Source organism: Mustela erminea, chromosome 14 (genome assembly GCF_009829155.1).
Source record: "Mustela erminea isolate mMusErm1 chromosome 14, mMusErm1.Pri, whole genome shotgun sequence".
Lineage (NCBI taxonomy): Eukaryota > Metazoa > Chordata > Mammalia > Carnivora > Mustelidae > Mustela > Mustela erminea.
The window spans coordinates 49,720,844-49,742,693 of record NC_045627.1 but is presented as its reverse complement, the minus strand read 5'-3'; the positions used below and the strand labels follow the sequence as shown (position 1 = coordinate 49,742,693).

The window sequence follows — 21,850 nt, the reverse complement described above, 5'->3', positions numbered from 1 at the left end:
TAGATGCTTAACCCACTGAGCCACCCAGGCACCCTAAGAACAGTCAGGTTTACAACAAAATTCAGACAGAGGTACAGAGAATTCCCATATACCTCTGCCTTCACATGTGCTTAGCCTCCTCTGTTATCAACATTACTTACCAGAATGCCAGAATGATAATTGTTTGTTTAAGTGAGGATGCACCCACACAGACATGTTGTAACTACCCTGAATCTGTAGTTCAACTTAGGAGTCACTCTTGGTGTTGTACATTCTGTGGGTTTGGACAAATGTGTAATGACATATACAATCATTATGATGTTATATCAGGTACTATAGTATACAAACTATTTTCACTGCCCTAAAAATTCTCTGTGTTCTTCCTACTCATCTCTTCCTTCCCACCTCTGGCAAACACTATCTTTTTATTGTCTCTATAGTTTTGCTTTTTTCGAAATGTCATGTAGTTGGAGTTGTATAGTATGTAGCCTTTTCAGATTGGCTTTTCACTTAGTACAGGCAGATTTTGTGTTTTGCTTTATTGAGCTTCACAGATAATGGCTTTTTTTTTTTAAAACAAATTGAAGGTTTGTGGCAACCTTGTGTTGAACAAGTCAATTGGTGTTATTTTCCCACAGCATTTGCTCATTTTGTGTCTCTGTATCACATTTTGGTAATTCTCACAATATTTCAAACTTTTTCATTATAATTATATCTGAATTGCTGCAGTCTCATGATAAAACTAACAGATGAGGATTTGTTTCTTACGGTTGAGCAAGGAAAGTGGCTTATAGAGGTGGGATCTGTTCCCGGTGAAGATGCTGTGAAGACTGTTGAAATGGTAACAAAGAATTTCGAATATTATCTAAACTTAGTTGATAAAGCAGTGGCAGTTTGGAGAAGATTGACTCCAATTTGGAAAGAAGTTCTGCTGTGGGCAGAATGCTAGCAAACAGCATCACTTGTACAGAAAAGTTGTTTGTGAAGGGAAGAATCAATTGTGGCAAACTTCATCATTATCTTATTTTAAGAAATTGCCAAAGCCACCTCGGCCTTCAGTTGCCACCACTCTAATCAGTCAGCAGCAATCTGCCTTGAGGCAAGACTCTCCACCAGCACAAAGATTATGACTTGCTGAAAGTTCAGATGATGTTTAGTTTTTTTTCCAATAAAGTATCTTTAAATTAAGGTATGTACATTGTGTTTTTTAGACATAATGCTTTGCTACACTTAGTAAACTACAGTTTTGTATAAACATAACTTTTATGAGCACTGGGAAACCAAAAAGTTCATTTGATTTGCTTTAGAGTGATGTTCGCTTTCTGCAGTAGTCTGGCACCAACCTGTAATCATCTCAGCTATGCCTCGTGTATTTAAGGTTCCTTCATATCTTTTCATGGCTTGATAGTTCATTTATTTGTAGCACTCAATACTATTCCATTGTCTGGATGTACCACAGTTTACTTATCCATTCAGCCACTGAAGGACATCTTGGTTGCTTCTAAGTTTTGGAAATTAGGAATTAAACTACTGTAAACATCCTTTATTGGACAGAGTTCACAAGTAGGCAGAGAGGCAGGAAGAGAGAGAGAGGAAGGGAAGCAGGCTCCCCACTGAGCAAAGAGCCCGACTTGGGGCTCGATCCCAGGACCCTGAGATCATGACCTGAGCCGAAGGCAGAGGCTTAACCCACTGAGGCGCCCAGGCATCCCTATGTCTTCCTTCCTAATCTGTATACATTTATATCCTTTTCTTGCATTGTGACATTTTAGTAAGGGTTACCACTATGATGTTGAAACGGATTGATGAGACAAAACATCCTTGCCTTGTACCTGATCTTAGTGGGAAAGCTTTGAGTTTGATGTTAGCTGTAGGTTTTTTTGTAGACAGTCCTTATCCCGTTGAGGAAGCTTTCTTCTAAGTTGGTTGAGAATTTTTTTTTTTTTTTTTAACAAATGGGTGTTGAATATTGTCAAATGCTTTTTCTGCTGTTGATGTGATCATGTGATTTTCTTCTTTAGTCTCTTGATATGATGGATTATGCTTATTGATTTTTTGAATGTCAAACCAGGCTTCGATACCTTGGATAAGTCCCAGTTCATCATGGGGTATGATTCTTTTTATACATTGTTACATGTGACGTGCTAATTTGTTGGGGGGGGTATTTGCATCTATGTTCAGGAGACATATTGATCTGTAGTTTTCTTTTTTCATAAAGTCTTTGTCTGGTTTTGATATTAGGGCAATGCCTGCCTCATTAGAAAGTAGGAAGTATTTCCTCTGCTGCCGTTTTCTGAAAATGATAGTTGAGAAATGGTGTAATTTATTTCTTTATGTTTGGTAGAATTTAGCAGTGAACCCATATGGGCCTGGTACTTTCTATTTTGGAAGGTTATTAACCATTGATTCAATTTCTTTAATAGATATAGACCTAATCAGATCATCTGTTTCTTCCTGTGGGGATTTGTCTTTCAAGGTATTGGTCCATTTCACCAGGGTTATCAGACTTGTCATAGTGTTCCTTTATTATCTTCTTAATGGGATCGATAGTGATGTCCACTCTTTCATTTCTGATATTAGTAATTTGGGCCTAATCCCTTTTTTTTTTTTTCTAAATCTGCCTAGGTGAGGCTTACAGATTTTATTTTATTCCTTCTTTTCAAAGAACTAGCTTTGGTTTTATTAATTTTCATTATTGATTTCCTCTTTTCAATTTCATTGATTTCTGCTCTAATTCTTCTGCTTGGTTTAAAATTAATGTGCCCTACTTTTAGTTTCCTAAAGTGAAGCTTAGATTATTGACTTTAGGTCTTTCTTCTTTTTTAATTTATGCATTGAGTGCTATAAATTTCCCTCTAAGCACTGTTTTCCCTGCATCCCACAAATTTTGATAAATTGTGCTTTCATTTTTATTTAATTCAAAACATTGACTCATGTGTTATTTACAAGTACTTGGGATTTTCCAGCTATCTTTTACTGGTTTCTAGTTTAATTTCGTTATGATCTCAGAGCAGAAATTGCATGATTTCTATCCTTTTAAATTTGTTAAAGTATGTTCTGTGGCTGAAAGTGTGGTCTATCTTGAAGATTCTCTGTGAGCTTGAGAAAAATGTGTGTTCTGTTGTTGTTGGATGAAGTAGTCAATAGATGTCAATTAAATCCAGTTGACTGATGGTGTTGCTGAATCCAACTATATTCTTATTGATTTTCTGCCTGCTAGGTCTGTCCATTTTTTGAGTGAGGGGTGTTGAAGTCTCCAACTATGATAGTGGATTCATCTACTTCTCCATACAGTTCTATCAGTTTTTGTTTCGTGTAGTTTGATGTTCTGTTGTTAGGTGCATGCACATTAAAATTGCTATGTCTTCTTGGAGAATTGACCTCTTTATCATTATGCAATACCTTTTTTATCCCTGATATTTTTAGTTAGTTTCACTTTTGCTCTGTCTGAAATTAATATAGTCCCTCCTGCTTTCTCCTGATAAGTATTAACACAGTGCATTTTTCTCTGTCCATTTTCTTTTGACCTATACATGTCTTTGTATTTCAAGTGGACTTATAGACAGCTTATAGTTGGGTCATGTTTTTTGATCCATTCTGACAATCTCTATTACCTGGTGCATTTAGACCCCTGAGATTCAAAGTGATTGTTGATATAGTTGGAATAATATCTATCGTATTTGTTACTGCTTTGTGTTTGTTGCCCTTGTTCTTTGCTCCTGTTTTGATCTTCTACTCTTTTTCTGCTGTTTGTGTGTTTTGTTTTTTGTTTTTGTTTTGTTTGTTTGTTTTTCCCAAGAGACAGAGAGAGAGCACAAGTAGGGGGCAGGGGAAGGGCAGAGGTAGAGGGAGAGAGAATCCTAAGTGGGCTCCATGCTCAGTGTGGAGCTGGACATGGAACTTGATCTCACGACCCTGAGATTATGATCCCAATAAAGAGTCAGATGCTTAACCAGCTGAGCCACTGAGGCATCCCTGCCTTTTGTGGTTTTAATTGAACACTTATTTATATTTGTTCTATTATATCAATCTCAATTTAACTTTGAAAATTTGTATTTGCAAATAGAGTGCAGTACATTCCTAGGAGAATATTTGTATTTATGTTTATTATTTTTTCAAAAACAAAATAAAAGCACAACACGATTATTATGATAATTGGTTAGCTTAATGAACATCTTGCTTCTTTGGTGTCTCTAATTACTCAATATTTAAATGAAAATTTGGGTTTTCCTGTTGGTTTTCAGCTGGAGCTGAGAAATCGGATTCTCTTCCTTTCCCAAACTTGGACATTTTTTACATTTTTGCAGCATTTCAACTAATGACTATGAGTTTTTGGTTTAAGTTCAGAGTTGCAAAATATAGATGAGTGCCTTGCATCAGTCCTTCAGGTAGTCCCTGGATAGCCTATAACAGACATACAAAATAATTTGTGAATAAGGTCTGTTCTGCTTTCTCTGGAATCAGGGATTAAGGGTTCTAACTGGGAACATGGGCTGTCACCACTTCAAGACTGCTGTCTTGTTGGAGATTGAGTAGAGCAGGTCAAGTAAAAACGTCACAATGCTTTCCTATTGTTTTCAAGTTCCTTTTTTTTTTTTTTTAAATTAACTATTCTCTTGGCTCTGTAAACCTTTGACTCTTTTCTAGAGTTCTGACAAAATTGTTTCTGGCTATTTCTGCTCTGTGTGTGTGTTTGTGTGTCTGCATATGTGCATGTACACATGCTTTAATTTTTCTCTGTGGATATGAGAGCTTACAGCTGCTTCCTCTGCTGCCATTTGCTCAACCTTCATTTTTTGGAAGGTATTTTTGTTGGGTATAAAAATCTAGGTTCATAGTTTTTCTCTTTGAGTACCTTAAAGTTGTTGCTCCTTTGTGTTCTTTTTTGCATTGTGTCTGCTAATGAATATATTGTCATCTTTATCTTGTTCCTCTGTAATAACATGTCTTATTTCTTTGGCTGCTTTATTTTTGTCTGTATTCCAATTTTGAGCATTTCAATTATGATATGCCTTGAGGTAGTTTTCTTCTTCATGTGTCTTGTGCTTGGGATTTCTTAAGATTCTTAGATCTGTGAGTTTATAGTTTCCATAAAACTTGGAAAATTTTCATGAATTATTTCTCTGAATATATTTTCTTCTCCTTCTCCCTTTCCTCTCCTCTGGGACTTAAATTACACATGTTAGACCATCTAAAGTTGCCCAACAGCTCACTATACTTTTCTTTATTCTTCCTTCCTTCCTCCCTCTCTCCCTGTCTTCCTTCTTTCCTTCTCTTTCTTGTCCTCCCTCCCTTCCTCTCTTTCTTTCTTTTCCCTCTTTTCTGTATTTTATTTTGGATACTTTCTTTTACCAACTTTTTAAGTTCTTTTTTTTTTTCTGCTACATCTCATCCGGTGCTAATCCAGTTAAGTTTATTTTTTAATCTCATACAATTCAGTTTTTCTCTCTAGAATTCTAATTTGCATCTTCTTTTCAATCTTTCATGCCTTTGTTTAACTTTTGAACATATGGCATATAGTAATAAGGACTGTTTTAATATCGTCGTCTGCTCATTCTGACATCTTTGCCAGTACTGGTTTGGTTTGGATTGATTGATTTTCTTTTCCTATGGGTAGTATAGTTTACTCTTGAACAGCATGGGTTTGAACTCCCTGGATCCACTTATTCATGGATTTTTTTCCCCAACAAATATACTACAGTACTGTTAAAGTATTTTCATGATTTTAAAATAATATTTCTCTCTAGCTTACTTTATTGTAAGAATAGAATATATAATGCATATAACACACACAATATGGTTAATCAACTGTTTAAGTTATTGGTGAGGCTTCTAGTCAATGGTAGGCTATTAATGGTAGGCTAAAGTTTTGGGGAAATAAAAAGTTATATATGAATTTTTGACGGCACAGGAATTGGCTCCTCTAACCCTCATGTTGCTCAAGGGTCAGCTGTATTTTCCTGCTTCTTTTAAAAAAAATCCCGAGTTTTGATTGGGTTATAGGATTGTGATGGATATTTTTATATTCCTAGAAATATTCTTGAGCTTTATTCTGGGATGTGGTTAAGTTATTTGGAAACAGTTTGATCCTTTTGAGTCTTGCTTTTACCTCTTGTTAGGCAGGATCACAGCTGTGACAGCTGGGGCGGGAACTTTTAATGTAATCTACCCAAAGTGGATCATGAGATTCTGGTTGAAAATGGCATTGTTCTTGGCCCTATGTGAAGTACTAGTCCCTCAAATCTTTTGGAGTGGATTTTTTCCCGGCCTTGGAAAAGATCAACTCTGTTGAATACTTCAGCGGGATCTTTTGAAAACTCTCCAGATTTCTCTCCTTGTATACATCTCTCTTTGGTACTCTGTCTTGATACTGGCTGCCTCTATCTCCCTCAATGCTCAGATTCAGATCCACAGCTCAGGGCATCTGCTGGACTCTGCCTGTGTTCCCCCTCCCCCAACCCCCACCAATGTTGTTCTGGAAACTTAAGGCAGTAGGCTGAGGCAATCGCAGGGCTCATCTTTTTTATTTTAGTCCCCCAGGGATCACTGTCCTTTGTTGTCTCATCTCCAGTATCTTGAAAACCATCATTTCATATACTTTACCATTTTGGGGGGTTGTTTCAGGAAGGAGGGTAAATCTGGTCCCTTTTACTCCATCTTGGTCAGAAGCAGAAGTCTGAGGTGTTTTAAAAAATATGGATAATTTGACCTTATTTAATAACAGGGGGAATGGAGACGATGAATATGCGAGGGATGGTGGAGAGGAGGCAATTGTTGTAATGGGATGAGAAGGGACAATTTAATGTTTTAATCTGCCACTGACCAATATTCTTTCCAGGCTCCTGTGGGTGTTAGGGAGAATATTTCCTAGCAGCCCCTGCCTTCAAGGAGCCCATGATTTGAAGGGGCAGGAGAAATGGTTTATAGTTGTTTTAATCAAGAGGTACAGTTGCTGAGACAAAGCAGATGTTTCATGTTTCCAAACTATGAAGAATTAGATTCATTTAAAACATTTTTCACTGAATGCAATTATAAATGCAGTTCCAGGAAAGCCTACAAATCAGGATAGATTTGTTTAGCCATTAAGAGAAGAGGATGGTTAATTTTGTGAGGTGTCTGTAGGAAGGAGCTTGAGACTCATGTGTGAGCCTCCTTGGTCTTTCCTCTGCAGGAAGCCGCGGTGCCCCCTTGCACAATAAAATGGGATAATGACAGGCATCTTGTAGGGTTTTCATGGGATGTACATGTAAGTCACCCATCAGGGTGCCTAACATCTAAGAAGTGATCAGCAAATGGGGTTCCCATGTCTGTGCAAATGAGTCCTGTTAGTGTCTTTGCATAATGTGATGTTCTGATGGGCATTTCCACATGGGTCCCAAGTTTCTATGCCTATCAGTGTTGGAGCCTTCCCAGACAGGGTGGTGTGGTGGCTTTCTGCATTCTGAGAGATGCCATTTCTGGCTCCTGTGGACCCCTTCTTCATTCAGAGTCACTCCCTCTTGATCCCCTTCAGCAGACAAGTCTGAAGGCCCAGAAGGACAGCAGGAAGCAACAGGATGTAACCTCTATCTCCAGAACATTGCTGCCAGCCTGCCTCAAAAGAGCATTCTGCTTCAGAGTTGAGCCTGCGGAAAGGGCCAGCTGCGGTCAGGGAGGAAGAGGGGAAGGACTGGGGACCAAGACGGAGAAGCCCTAATGAACAAAGGGTCCATGCATGCCAGGGCCCAGATGCCCCAGAGGAGGCAGAAATGGGATCTCTCAGAATGCTGCCCTTTGCGTGCACGTGTGTGGGGTCGGCATGGCAATAGAAGCTGGAGCATCGGCTTGGCGACCTCAGTGAGGTCAGCACCCCAGGAGCCTGGGACCTCTCTGTGCCCTGCATAGGTGACAGGGGACATCATCTCAGAGGCCATCCTAAGTTGACTGGATGGAGTTATCCTGCTCCTCCCCGCCCCAGGGACCTTAGAGCTAATTTGAGGGACTGGTATGTATGAGCAATGGAAGACTCCCAGTGTGCCTGGCCCTTGACACCCAGTTTGTCCTCCTGACATCTTAAGAATGCCCTGGGGGGTAGGTATTGACTTTTTGACAAGAAAGCTGAGGTTCACAGAGGTGAAGGAACTTGTTCAAGGTCATGGATATTTCTTAGCTTGGATATGAGCTCAAAACTGTCAGCCTCCAAATCTCAATCCTTCTAATGTGCCCCATAGGTTCTGTTCCTGTTCTGGAAATCTGGTTTGGGGTCATCATCATGCAATAGGCCTAGTTAGAAAGCCAGCTGGGGGCACACACGTTCATGGCAGCCTGCAGAGTCCCGGCACCTGTGCTGTCCTGGGCAGGTGCATGTGGCATTTGTTTGCTCCTTCCTTGCATTGTCAGAATAGGCCAGCCTTGGTGACAGTGACAACATCCTCCAATCTTGGTGACTGATATCTCATGCAGGCTACATATCCATCATGGGCTGGCCTGAGGGCGCTGCTAGCCTGTCATCATCCTCCTCACTTCAGAAATCAGGCTGAGAAGCCACCACTCTCTGCCATGCCTTTGGTGATATGGGTAGAGAAGCACGAACCAGCTCAGAGTTCTGCATGTCCCAACCTGCTTCCATTTCATTGGCCCTAGTAGATCACTGGCCAGGCTTGACAGTGATGTGGGAGAGCATCTCCACTGGTAACAGTCTCCAGTGGCTGCTCGGTTCCACTCTCCAATGACTTTCAGAGCTCCTGGGGGTTCTTCCTCACCCCAGGCTGGAGTTGGAGCTGCCCAGCTCTCTGCCTTTAGGAGTTCACCCCCTATTGGAGGGTGGTCACAACCCCAAGAAAGGGATGCCCCTGGGAGAGAACAGGGCTGTGGGGTACCCAAGACCTGTGACACATTTTGCTCATGGAGAATTGCTGGAGGTGGGGGGAGACCACATCAGAGCCTCCAGTTCAAGGATGAGAAATCCCCAGCAAGGGACAAGAAATGAAGGGGCTTTGCAGCCTGAGGGACAGGTGTGCAAAGGCATGGAACCAGAGCCAAGAACATGGTGCTGGGTGAAGGCCAGTGGGTTGAGTGTTTGGAGCCCCCGGGTGCTATGGGATTGTGGTGAAGAGGAAGGGGCTGAAGTAATGGGAGGCCTGGGGGTGAGGCTTTCTTGGCTTATGCTGTCCGCCTGCTGAGCCCTGGTGACGGGATTCTGGCCAGTGTGTATGGAGAGCACTGGGCACCCTTGCTTTGAAAGCCCAGCTAGGCACCTTGCATGCATCAGCCATCGGCTCATCCTGGATCGTTCTTGGCTGCAGCAGGGGTCTAGACCCTTCTAGCCTTTGCTGGCAGCCCCTGCTGTTCACCCTGGGGTGGCGGGTGGGGATGAATCAGCTCCATTCTTGGAGAACAAAAGCTCCTAGGTTGCCAGGGAGATGCAGGGGCTGCTGCCTGCACTTCCTGGAGTTGTGGTTTGGTGTCGGCAAGAAATGGGGCAAGAAATGGGGACTCAGCGTGCCTGGAGCCGAGCTCTGTCCTGAGCAGGAGCCGGGCTGTGTTGAGCTGCCTTTCCACGCCTTCTTTGTGGAGGGAGGCTCTCTGTGGGTCAGAGCCAAGCAGAGGCTCCTCTGCCGGTTGTCGTGTGAGTTTAGGCCCCCTGGTCTGCTCTCTCTTTCCTTAAATTGAGATAATACCTGGCTTGCAGGGTGGTTGAGGTATTTCATGAGAGCAGAGGTGGAAAGCCCCCGTCTGATCATTTATTCAATAAATTCTTATTGCTGTCTGCCACGTGCAAGCACTGTACCAGGGCTGGAATCCATGCGGTGACGTGGGGCTGACGTGGCCCCGTGATGAACAGACAGCCTGGCTGGCACGGTGCTGTGCACAGAGGAGCGCTCACTGAGTGCTGGTTAATGTTGTTCTCCAGGTCAGGAGCTCTGTGAGTGGGGTGTGGGGGCTGTTAGGAGAGGAGCATTTTTGGGAAGTGGAGGGATGGAGGGAGTTCTAGTCCCTGGTGCCATAGCCCTGCTGGAAAGAGGGTGAGGGTCATTGGATGACCCTTCCATGAACTTAAGCTTCCTCATGAATGTGAGTCCCAGGGTGCAGGGGCGCCCTAGAGGGTTTCCTGAGCCAGGGAGAGCTGCTGCATTTGCCTTTGGAGCCTGCCAGGGAGCCCCAGTGCAAGGATGAGCTGGCCTTGGCCTCCTCTCAATTAGCAGGTGAGGAGTGGGCTGTGGCCAAATGCATGGGGACTAGGAGGCCAGCTGACAGCCTCTCAGAGGTTTGGGGTTGGGAGAGTGGGGCAGAGGGCCTCCCCTGCAGAAGGCTCCATCTCATCTGCTCTGCCCCCCCCCCCCCCATGCACAGATGTGGGAAGGTGTAGGTCAGATTTAGGGGCTTCCGGCTGTGTGGGAGTGCTGGGAATCTGTGAGGTGCATTTGGGGGTCAGACGTGGTATTGGGGTTGTTGATGATATTGAGGGCCGTCAGGGGTGCCCTGGAATGAGATAACATTCCAGGAATGCTCTGTGGTGGGGTCTGGGGGAGGGAGAAGGGTATGCTTGGGGAACTTCCCGAGAGGGTCATTGTTGTCGTGCCTTGGGGGTTGATGGCAGGTCCTGGGGTCACACTGGGGCCAGAGGTATGCTGGGGAGTCTGTGATGATGGGGGTATTGGGAGAGGATCACTGGTAGTGTGGTGAGGGGGATCAATGAGGATGAGGGAGCTCTCAGCGGCTGTCCCAGAGGCTTTGCGTTTGAGCTCTGCCGGGTCTGTTTCTGGTCTCTGGGCCCCAGGATGGCAGTTTGGGCTTGAGCCTCTGTGAGGGGTTCCTGGGCAGAGAGGTAACTATGTGGCCTGGGGGCCTGGGGATGGGGTGAGGGGGTGAGGGGGTGGAGGCAGGGGGCTGTTGATCAGCCAGCATGGAGGGGGAGGGGCTGAGCCAGAGCAACCAGGAGCCAGGGGTGTGGGAGGCTGGGCTGCTTCTCCCTGCGACTTTGCAGATGCTCAGGGTCATTACTTGCCGTTGTCACCAGGGAAAGTTGCAAAATGAAAATTAACTGTCAGAGAAGATTGATTCGTTTGATGTCTAACCAGGAGCAGCCTTTTATTACTGTAAAATGCTGATTTCCATTCGTCGCCAATGACAGGTGAGTCTTAGTGGCACTGAAGGAAGACAGACCCCCAGTCAGAACCCACAGAACACATGGCCCTCAGGGCTCAGCTCTCCTCCATCGTCTGAGGCTGTGGGAGTGAGACTCAGTGTCTGATTTCACTCACGGGGCAAGAACAGGTCTGTGGGTGGGCTACCCACGGGCAGGCCTGGTGGTGAGACTTGGAGCTCTGGATTCAGACACATCTGGGTTTAAATTCAGGCTGGGCCACTTAGAAGCTCTGTGCCCCAGGCAAGCCTGTGTCCTCATCTGTGAAATGGAAGGGGCGTCCCTCTCTAAGTCTTAGACTTTGGAGCACTTGGCACAGTGCCTGGCACCAGTTCTCAGGGGACAGGGCTGGAGGGATCAGAAGCTGATGCGATTCAGGACTCAGATCACTTTCCCAGGAGCAGCACTGATCAGGGGTGCCCATGAGCTAGAGGATGGACCTGAGTCAAAAGAGGTGGAGTGGTCAGGGAAGTAAAGTAGGAGGCTAGTGAGGGCAGTTATCTGAGATGAGACTGTGCTCAAGCAGGGGACGTCCAGGAGCCCATGCCTACTGGGAGCTGGGAGCGGCCCCAGTGTGTGGCCTGGGGTGTTTCCTCTTGCCTCCAGCACTTTTTAAATTTCTTAAATGTAGCCAGGAAGAAAAGGGCTGGGCTAGTTGAGGTCTCACCAGGTCTCAGTAATGGTTGGCAATGATCAGGGGGGTTTCCTGGAGGTTAGGAGGCAGCAGCCGTTCTCCCCTGGGAACTTCTGGGGTTGGCAAAGGGTATACGGATGGTGACAGGTTGGAGGGGCTTCCTCATCTGGGAGGCTGGGGAAGAGGGGGCAAGTAGTGACACAGCAATCGAGTGGGAGGTCTCTGTGTTGGGCGTCTGTCTGCCCGCATGCCTGCCTCTTTGTTGCTTGGAAGGAGGCAGGGGCTGGGCCTGCAGCTGCCTGGGCAGAGCGGCTCCTGCGTGGGACACAGCTCCTCTCTCTGGTGACAGACTCACCGCATCGCTCCCCACTCAACTCAACAGTCTGCGTGGGGCCTTGGGCCAGCCTCTCCTGAGCAAGAAGATTGTGGAAGTGTTCTTCTCCGGGTGGAGCTGCCAGCCCTCTGAGAGGTGTTCAGGGAATGGACCTGGTTGGGAGAGCCCCCAGAGGGGTGTGGTGAGCTCAGGCTGGATGTGCACTGACCACTGCTCCATCTGTGGGGTCCGCATCCAAAGCTCTGTAGTGGGGGTATGTGTGTGTGTGTGGGGGGGGTCGTTGCATCAGGGTCCAGGTATCCCCCAGTGCTGGGTTCCAGCCTGCAGGGTAGGGCACAGACCCAGCCCTGGCAATGAGGGTACAAGGCATCCCCAAGGGGCAGATGAGTTATAGAGAGGACAGGTAGGAAATTCCAGCAAGTTTCTAGGCCAGGGAGATGCTGCAGAGGATGAACGGAAATGAGAAATGAAGGACACATGGGTAGGGGGCTGCCAGTCTCTGGGGTACGGGATGGTAAAGCCTGAGGGTTACGGGGTTTCACCTGCCAATTGGGCTAGGCTCTGAGACTCTTATGCTGCAGCTGCTGGGTTGGGAGAGGAGAGTGCCCAGCTGGGCATCATCATGGGGCATCCTGACCTGGCATTACATAGAGAGGTTGGTGAGATCCTTACTGAAAATGAGGTAGATGGGCAGGAGGTCTCATGCTGCAGGGAAAAAAGCAAAACCCAAACTGAAAAACCCTAAACCAGGAACTGGGCCTGGGGGATAGAAGGCCTGGATTCTGCTTCTAGTTCTGCTGTGAACTTGCTGAGCTGTGGACAAGTCCCTTCCCCTCTCTGGCTTCTAGATTTTTCCTCTGTAAAATGCAAGCCATGGAATAGAAAAAGGGACTTCAGATGTTTTCAAGAAGTGGGACCCTTTGTTCAAATGAAGTATTCCATGGCCCCTCCTGACTATGACCACTCTTAACTGAGTGAAACGGGTAGAGTGGGTGAAGTAAGGTGAGCGGGTCCCTGCTCTACTCCCCTCTCTCTTGAATTCCAGACACATTTAGGTCCCAGTGGTCAAGCTCATCTCCAAAGCTCTGCTTAAATACACTTGTGGATTTTAAACATTATATATATTTTAAACCAGTTTTTATTGAACATTTACTATGTGCCAGGCACTGTTCCAAGCACTTATGCAAATATTAACTCTTTTATTTCTCAGAGTAGCCCTAAGAAGGAGATGGTAAAACGGAGGCACAGAAAGGTGGTGACATTTCAAGGTCACACAGCTTCTGAGTGGCACAGCCAGGATTCCAGCCCAGGCAGTGGGGGTCTAGGTTGGAGGTGTTCCCCTGATCCCTAACCCAGTAGATAACAAAAGGAGGTGGCGGGTCTCCTGGTAGAAGGAGGACCCAGCAGGTAATTAACTCAGTTGTTGCAGGCTCAGGGAACAGTCTCTGGAGGCCTGCCCCGTGGGGGTCTGCCTCTCACCTAGCTGGGAGAGGTCTATCCTTGCTGCTGGGACCACCGAGGCCCTGCGACGTCAAAGGCGAGTTTATAATGGCAGCGTTGCACGCGTTGGCGCGTCGGAAATTGAATGCGGGAGTTTCTCCGCCAGGCACACACTCTAACCACCAAATTTATTTAAGCAGATAAAATGCAGGGGGTGTAATGTCAGATTAATGGATAAATAACCGTTCTGGTTTTTGGCAGGATGGCGGGGAGCGGCAGTGAGAAGCCTCATTATGTGCTGCTCTGCCTCGAAGAACAAGCCTCGCGCTGCAACCCCAGCACCCGGGCCCGCGAACAGAGCATTAAATTGTTGGAAATGGCTCCCCTTCACTCGCAGAACAAAGATGTTTTCTCCAGAATAAATTGCCTCCCTCTCCGAGCGCTGAGCCCCGGTTTCCCACAAATGCAGCCTATGCTCGTGGCTCGGCTCGCCGGGGGTGGGGGGAGGGATGTTAGGGAGGGGGGGGGGGGAACGGTGCGGGCCTGGGAACGCGGCGCGAAGGGCGCTTCCTGCTGGGGCGAGGGTACCGGCCCCATGGGCTCGGGCTCCGGGGCTCTCCGTAGCCAGCCTCTGTGGCTTGGGGGAAGGGGAAGGAGCGGGTCTGCAGTTGTGTGCACAATGCCGAGAGTCTCCGGAGGAATGCGGTTCAGCTGGGGCGCGTTGAGAGGCTGTGCTGAGCTGTGATTATTAGGGCTTTGCGTTTCACGCCCTGGGTTTGCACGTCGCCTCACCAGCTGTGCGTTCCTGGCAAGTCATTTAACTTCTCTGAGCTCTGGTTATCCGTGAAAGGGAGATGACGGCCCCTCCCACCCGGGGTGGGGAGGAGTAATGAAACAGGGCGGTCGGGGAGGGAAGGTACTCTGGACAGCGCCAGCCGCTGCCTCCGCCTACCTTGGGGGGGAGGGCAGGCAGAGCTATGGGCGGAGCTCCGCCAAGACTCCTCCTCCTGCTTAATGGGCTCTTGATGCCCAAGAGGAGGGGAGGTGTGGGGACTCTGGAGAGCGCCTGCTGCTGGGCCTTGTTCCCTTAACATGGACCAGGGGGTTGGGCTAAGGGACCCAAGCTTCTCAAGGTGGCTGGGCAAACAAGGCCCCCCTCTCCTGGCTCCCCAGCAGGCTCCTGGCTGGGTGGGACCAGAATCTCAGGGGAGGCTTAGCTTTGGCCTGGGGTAAATTTTGGCAGATTTGGAGCTCCCGCACTGGCTGCCCTGGGCTCAGTAGGAGCAGGGCTCAGAGAAGCTGCTCGCGGGAGAGTAACTGCTTTCTGTTCCAGAAGAGCCCCTGTGTCCTTATTCCTCCTCCTAGAAGCCACATGTGGCAGTGGAAAGAGCACAGGCTAAAGCTAGACTCATTGCTGTCACCTCCTAGCTGTGTTACTCTAGGCAAGTTGCTTTCGCTCTGAGCCTCACCTTTGCCACTTGCTGACCCTAGAATAGTGCTTTCCCTTTGCAAGACTGATTATGAAGAGGTAAGCTCCTGGAGCAATGCCCAGCACACTCTAGGCTTTTCGGGCATTCATGTTCTGTAACAGATATTTACAAAATGCCTACTCTGTACTAGGTCCTGGGCTGGTCTCTGATGATGGGATGGTGAGCAGGGCAGCTATGTGGTGGCTTCAGGGGGTTGGATTGGGGAGCAGGGCTGACCAGTGTACTGGTACTGGTGGCTCTTTGGATGCATACATGGCCCTGGTGTTACTTACATGTGCCGCCTGCCCAGGGCCCTCAAAGTTGGGTTGCATGTGGCAGAATCTCGCCTTTGGGGCAGCCTGCATCTTGCTCTGCCTTCTCCCTCCTCTGTCATGTGCTTTCCTGTTCCTTGCCTGCTGCACCAGAGTTTCTGACTGTTCTAGCCCCTAGTTTAGAAAAGTAATGTTCCAAAATTGTCCGGGGTTTGGTTTTGGTGAGCAAAGCCTGCCACAGATCCATGGGGCATCCATTAGGGCATGGATCCCTAGTCGCTGATGGAGCATCTGCCAGCAGGGTCAATGGGCACCCTTCAGGTGCTGGTGTCCCTGGTGGGCAAAGCAGATGAGGTCCCTGCCCTCATGGATCTTCCAGTCTTCTGAGTCGTGGTGGTTATTGGGCACTTACCCAGTGCCGGGCTCATCCAGAGCATGGGCAGTGTCTGGTTTTGAATCCCACCCTCTTCCCTGACTGGCAGGCCCTGTCTGACCTGGCTTTTTGGTAGGGTCCCACGAGCCCTACTAACATAGAGCTCTGGGTTCTGACAGGGGCGGTTGGAACTTGACTCTGTCCCATGATGCTGCCGGTCACATGGGACACATACTCTGTGTGAGCCTGTCTCCTCCTGCACGAAATTGGGATGATACTCACACCACCTTCCAGGGGTGTGAGGAGGAAGCCTCCAAGCATAGATCCTGGATGGTCGTGGGGCTTGCGAAGTGGCTGGGTGTGTTGCTCCCCAGGGCATAGGCTGGAGGCCCTGGCCGCTTCCTGGGTTGGCAGCCATCTCCCCTCCAGCCCCAGTCCCAGCTCTTGCTCTTCCTCTGGTTTTGGAACCATGTTCGGGAGGCATGGAGTGGGCTCCCTGGGCAGCACTCCATCTCCCGCCCACCAGGTCTTTGTTTAGCTCAGAATTAAAGCCGAAGCAGAAAACACAAAACATTTCCTACATCGCAAGTGAAGGAACTGTCTGTCTTGTCGTCTCCAGAGCTGCCGGTGAGCTGCCGGTAATTGTGGAGTCTGGCTGTGGGGGCCTCCCCTGGGAGGCTCGCTTTCCATCACTGTCCGTGTCTGTTATCATGGTTATCACATTCCCAAGCAGGCTCTGGGGAAGCGGGGCTGACTGGTGATTTTCCATTTTCTGGAGGGGCAGCTCCCACCTCCCCTCACTCACTTGTTCCGCCGGCCTAACTCCCTACAACATTCTCTCGCCTCACCTTGAACCTTCTGTGGTGTCACCTATTGGTGTTGTTCTTTCCGGTGTGTTTGTCTGTGTCCCCACTGAGAGGGTGAGTTCCTGAAGACCCTGCTGGGTCCAGGCTGACATGTGCTGCAGGGACCATTAAAGATGCTGGGATAAGGAAGGGAAGCCAGGCACTTCTCTTGTGCGATAGCTCAGGCCTCTGAGGCAGACCCAGCTTCTAAGTCTCATTCTGTCACCGGCTCTGTGACCTTCGGAGACTTACCTAACTTCTCTGAGCCTTGTTTCCTTCCTTTCTAAAATGCGGGTGATCCTGGTCCCCGCTGGCTGTAAAAGTTGGTGTAAGGATGATCTTGAAGTTATATCCACAGCGTGGAGCTTAGCATCTGGCACATGGTACTTAGAAACGCTGGCTCCAATGGGGCAAGAAGTCACGTCAGCTGGGCTTGAGTTTCCCTGTGGAAGGAAGAACAGAGAACGGGGCATAGGAGAGAAGCGTGGTTGTTGCCCAGGCCACTCCATAGGCTGTGGGGGTCAGGGGACAGACTCATGGTGTCTGAGGACTAGGTGGGACTCACACTAAGAAGCTGAATTCATGCCAGCACATTAATTCACAGGGAGAAACCACAGGGTGAAACTTTCACCCCCGTGTTGGTGGTGCCCGTGTTTCCCCTGTTTTTCTTTATAATTTATCTATTAATATTTTTATTTATGTAATTTACACTTATGTGATTTTTATCATTTTTTAACAGCACATTAATTCACAGGGAGAAAGCACATTAATTCTCACATGCTCCCCCAGAAAGGAATCGCAGTGGGAGGTCCTAGCTTGGCCAGCATCTCCAGGAGCTAGGGGGTCAGGTGCTTCTCACGTCCATCTCTACTGGAGGAACCCTCTTGGGGGGCTCTAAGAAACTTCTTGGAAGCCTGCTCTGGATGGAGGTCAGGACATGGCCTCTAACCAGCTTTCTCCACATGCCTGATGTCCCTTGCTGGATTCTTTCCATCCTTCACCTTCCTCTGTACCTCTGCCTCTCTCTTTCTCTTGTCTGCCCCCCTCTCCTGTATGTGCCCCTGCACAGACGTGAACGATTAGGGTTGCAATTCCAGCGTGGTTCTCTGCTTCCTTAAATTTCAAGTCATTAACTGTTTTTTTCTGATTTGAAACTTTCACCCCCGTGTTGGTGGTGCCCGTGTTTCCCCTATTTTTCTTTATAATTTATCTATTAATATATTTATTTATGTAATTTTATCTGTAATATACACTTATGTGATTTTTATCATTTTTTAACCTTTCAGAGACATTTTGTTTTCTGCATGCAGATAATTTACAGACACATCTGAGCAGGGTTGGGCACTAGACTGTCCTCAGTGAACATGAGCAGATCCAGATTTATGAGCAAGAGGAGAGAAAAATGCTGTTGAGGTCTGGAAGCAGCCAGTGTGGTGTCTATACCTCTGGGGTGGCCCGGCCGTCTGCCCACTGGCAGGGGCAGAGCTCGTGGAAGGGAGCACATCTGTGTTCTTAGGGCTTCTTTCGAGGCTTTGAGGGTGCAGCTGTGGAGCACATGGGACAGACTTCCCCTGTTGGCACCTACCTCTGGAAGCCCACAGATGTACCCTTTCCCTCATCAAGAATATCCCCCTCTCGGGGCACCTGGGTGGCTCAGTGGGTTAAAGCCTCTGCTTTCAGCTCGGGTCATGATCCCGGGATCCTGGGATGGAGCCCCGCTTCGGGCTCTCTGCTTGGCAGGGAGCCTGCTTCCCTTCCTCTCTCTCTGCCTGCCTCTCTGCCTGCTTGTGATCTTTGTCTGTCAAATAAATAAATAAAATCTTTAAAAAAAAAAAAAAGAATATCCTCCTCCCTTTTTCTTGGAGATTTAAACATTATTCATCCATGAAACTTAGCATTCCTCTCCGTGTATAAACTTTTCCTTACACAGGCAGTGTCCCTCTGATTTCTAATATCAGTTCTTTGTTCAGCTCTGGGAACTCTTCTGATGATAGGCTTAGGAAGATAGCTGCTGTCGGTTTCTTATGTGTTCTTCAGGAACCCAAGGCCCTGCATTTGGGTTCTTCTAGCATTTTCTCTTATGCTTATCATTTTTCCTGTTAAAGAAAGCTTCCACTCAAGTATTCCATGTCCTGGGTATGGTGGTAGACTGTCTTATTGTTCAAAATATTCACTACTTCTCTCAGTGTGTGTGTGGGGGGGTGTGCGGGCTGCTCTGATGGTGTCCTCCCTGGCCAGGTGACTTGCTTGGGCCAATGAAATAGGGGTGAGGGTTCCTTAAGCCTCTCCCAAATGGAAGTTTTAAGAGCCATCACATGACTCTGGCGTATTTGACTTCTCTTCCTCCATGAGGGATTGGGGCTGCTTCCTCATCCTGAATAAAGAAACCATAGAACAGAGCTGTGACCAACCAGCAATAAACATGGACCCTGAGGGGAAAATAACCTCTTGTTGATGTAAGCCACTGAGATTTGGGGGTTGCTTATTATGACAGCATATCTTAACTTAAACTGACTAATACAATACTAATACGAATGATCTCAAATATATTTTTTGGTTTACTGGTATAATGTGTTGGCAGTGCCATTTCTGTTTTTTACTGCTTCCAAAAGCATTCTCATTAGAGGCATAGAGATATTAATTAAAAAACATTTTAAAAAAATTTATTTATTTGACAGAGAGAGAGAGAGAGATCACAAGTAGGCAGAGAGGCAGGCAGAGAGAGGAAGGGAAGCAGGCTCCCTGCCAAGCAGAGAGCCCAATGCGGGGCTTAATCCCAGAACCCTGGGATCATGACCTGAGCCGAAGGCAGAGGCTTTAACCCACTGAGCCACCGGGTGCCCCTATTAAAAAACATTTTTATTGTAGTACAGATAACATATAGTGTTATGTTAGTTTCAGGTATACAACGTTTTGCCTCAGTAATTCTGTACATGACTCAGTGCTCACTGCTGTAAGTATAGTCACCGTCTGTCACCATACGTTATTGCGTATTATTGACTATTCCCTATGCTGACCTCATCATCTCCACAGCTTATTGATTTGATAACTGGAAGTTTGTTCCTCTTAATCTCCTCTATCTATTTCACCCATTCCCCCTACTGACCTCTCTGGCACCCACTGATTCGTATGCAGGTATTAATTTTGTTTATAACTCTGTTATCCAGTTGATGTAATATATTTCTTGTTCTCTTTGAAAACAAATGGTAGCATTTTCCCAAACTCTTCTTACGCTCTATGTAGGAGTCTGTTTCCGAGTCGGCCGTCCCTCCGACATTGCCCTGCTTTCGTGCCCTCCCTTCCTTCCTTCTCTCTCTCTCCCTCCCCCTTCCTTCTTTCCTTGCTTCCTTCCTTTCTCTCTCTCTCTTTCTTTCTCTGTTAGACTGCAGAGATTTTACTTCCTTTACCTATTTGTTTATATTTGTGTTTTCTCTGTTGTTCCTTCCTGCTTTGCTGAGGGATTTGGTGGCCTCCTTGGGGGTGGAAAGCCAGGTTGTAAGCCTGGACACCCACCCGGAGCCGTGGCTGGTGGTGGGAAGTGCGTAGTTGGAGGCTGGGCACGTTTTCCGCTTGTCACTGTTGGTGCTGCTCGTGCTCTTTTTTTTCAGTGATTGCAGACAGTTTTAATTGGATCAGAGAGGGAGAGTCCTTGGCACTGCTCCCCTGTTCTTTATCTTCCTGGAGATAATCCCTTTAGGTGTCTGGAGCTGGCTCTTATGTCACCTTCTCCCTTGACTGGCTTCTTACCAGGCTCTTCTCTGGTCTCCTCAGCCACAGCTTGTGATGAGTTTCTGTGTCCTGCACACCTGGCCTGGCTTTCCCCTCCCAAGCCTTCCCCATGGTACCATCGTCTCTTCTGGATTAGAACCCAGAGTGGAACTCAGCTCTAAGCTGCCATCTGGCTGGTTATTAAGCTGGAGGGGTTGGGGTGTGGGGGTGTGGGGTCCCTTCCTTCTTCTTTTCTTTTTTTTTTTTTAAGATTTTATTTATTTATTTGACAGAGATCACAAGCAGGCAGAGAGAGGGGAAGCGAAGCAGGCTCCCTGCCAAGCAGAGAGCCTAACGTGGGGCTCGATCCCAGGACCCTGAGATCATGACCTGAGGGGAAGGCAGAGGCTTAACCCACTGAGCCACCCAGGCGCCCCCCTTCCTTCTTATCCTGGGTGTCGTGCTGTTAATTCACCCAGAAGTGACCGCATCAGTCCATTGGCTCATATTCAGCTTAAGCGTGTCTTCCAGAAGCTTTTCACGGAGTCTTTCCTTCCTCTTATGTCTTTGGCCTTCTAAATTTCTAAACTTCTCTCTGTCTCTTTTTGAGGTATATTTTGCTGAATATGGCCCATTGTTTCAGATGGCTGAAATCTTTTTGGATACCAACACTGCCATTCAGTATATTAACTAGCCCTGCAGTGGGGTCAGGAGCAGTCAATATCCTCTGCCAAATCACTCATAAAAGGTGAGTGGACAGATCTGCAGACAGAGCCCTTAGACGTATCACCAGAGACACTTTGCTGATTATTATGAATCATCCTATTTTGGACCTGGTTAATCTCTGCATCCACCTGATGGTATGGGCACATGGCCCATCTCAGAGAAGGGTCTGAAATACTTGGCTGAAACCCAACTCTAAAAGCCTAAAGGTGCCGATTCTTCAGGTAAATCAGCCAGTGATGGGCAAGAAACTGATCATACATTCCCAGGGGTCACTGAACAGAGCTGAATGAAGAGGAACCACTCCAGGACCAGGATTCTGGGGAGTGCACCATCTGTGGGCCGAGAAAGGGCAGGGGAAGGGTCAGTGTTCCTGAGCCTCCAAGAAGGAAGCAGCAGGAAGGGAGAAGTTGCCTGATGGGAGCTGTGTCCTCATACGGGGGAATACAGCCATTGCAAATGTGGGTCCAGCTCAACTTTCTGCCTGCTGATGCCTTCCAGTGGCTCAAGGAGGAGCCAGGGGGCCAGGGAGCCCAGGGGTGGAATCCCTGGAGGCTGGCCTCACGGGGTATGGACCAGGGTGGATTGGGGGGTGCAGGTGGACTAGGCAGCTGGCCAGGTGAGGCTGTGACGGCACGTGCATCTATAAAAGTGCTCCCTAACCTCCATGTGGTGCCACTCCCCATCACTTTTCAATGTCCCCCCCGCTTCTGTGAATGAAATACTTGCTTGGGAGTGCGTTCCCTGGAATGGAGAGCAGGCTTCTTTGTTGTCAACTATGGATTCTCTTGTCGATGCGGTGAGTTTAATTATTGAGTTTTAATTACTATTGAGTTTAATTACTGACTTGTGGGGATATGATGACGTTTGATTTTGGCACATCAAATGCCATAGGCACAGAGCCCCTGCCTAGGCCAGATAAGAGAGAGCAGAAGAGCAGAGAGAGCC

The 21,850-nt window shown here is 47.5% G+C and overlaps 1 protein-coding gene and 1 long non-coding RNA gene across 3 annotated transcripts in view; both read left to right on the top strand.

Annotated features, from left to right (window-relative positions):
• The window catches only part of GRID1 (glutamate ionotropic receptor delta type subunit 1), a 682,834-nt gene that overhangs the window by 86,522 nt on the left and 574,462 nt on the right, over positions 1-21,850 (top strand). The gene's annotated exons all lie outside the window — the stretch shown is intronic.
• LOC116572910 lies at positions 7,822-13,958 on the top strand. The gene is made up of 3 exons (XR_004278550.1): positions 7,822-7,963; positions 10,979-11,092; positions 13,774-13,958. It is a non-coding gene; the product is annotated as an uncharacterized LOC116572910 (long non-coding RNA).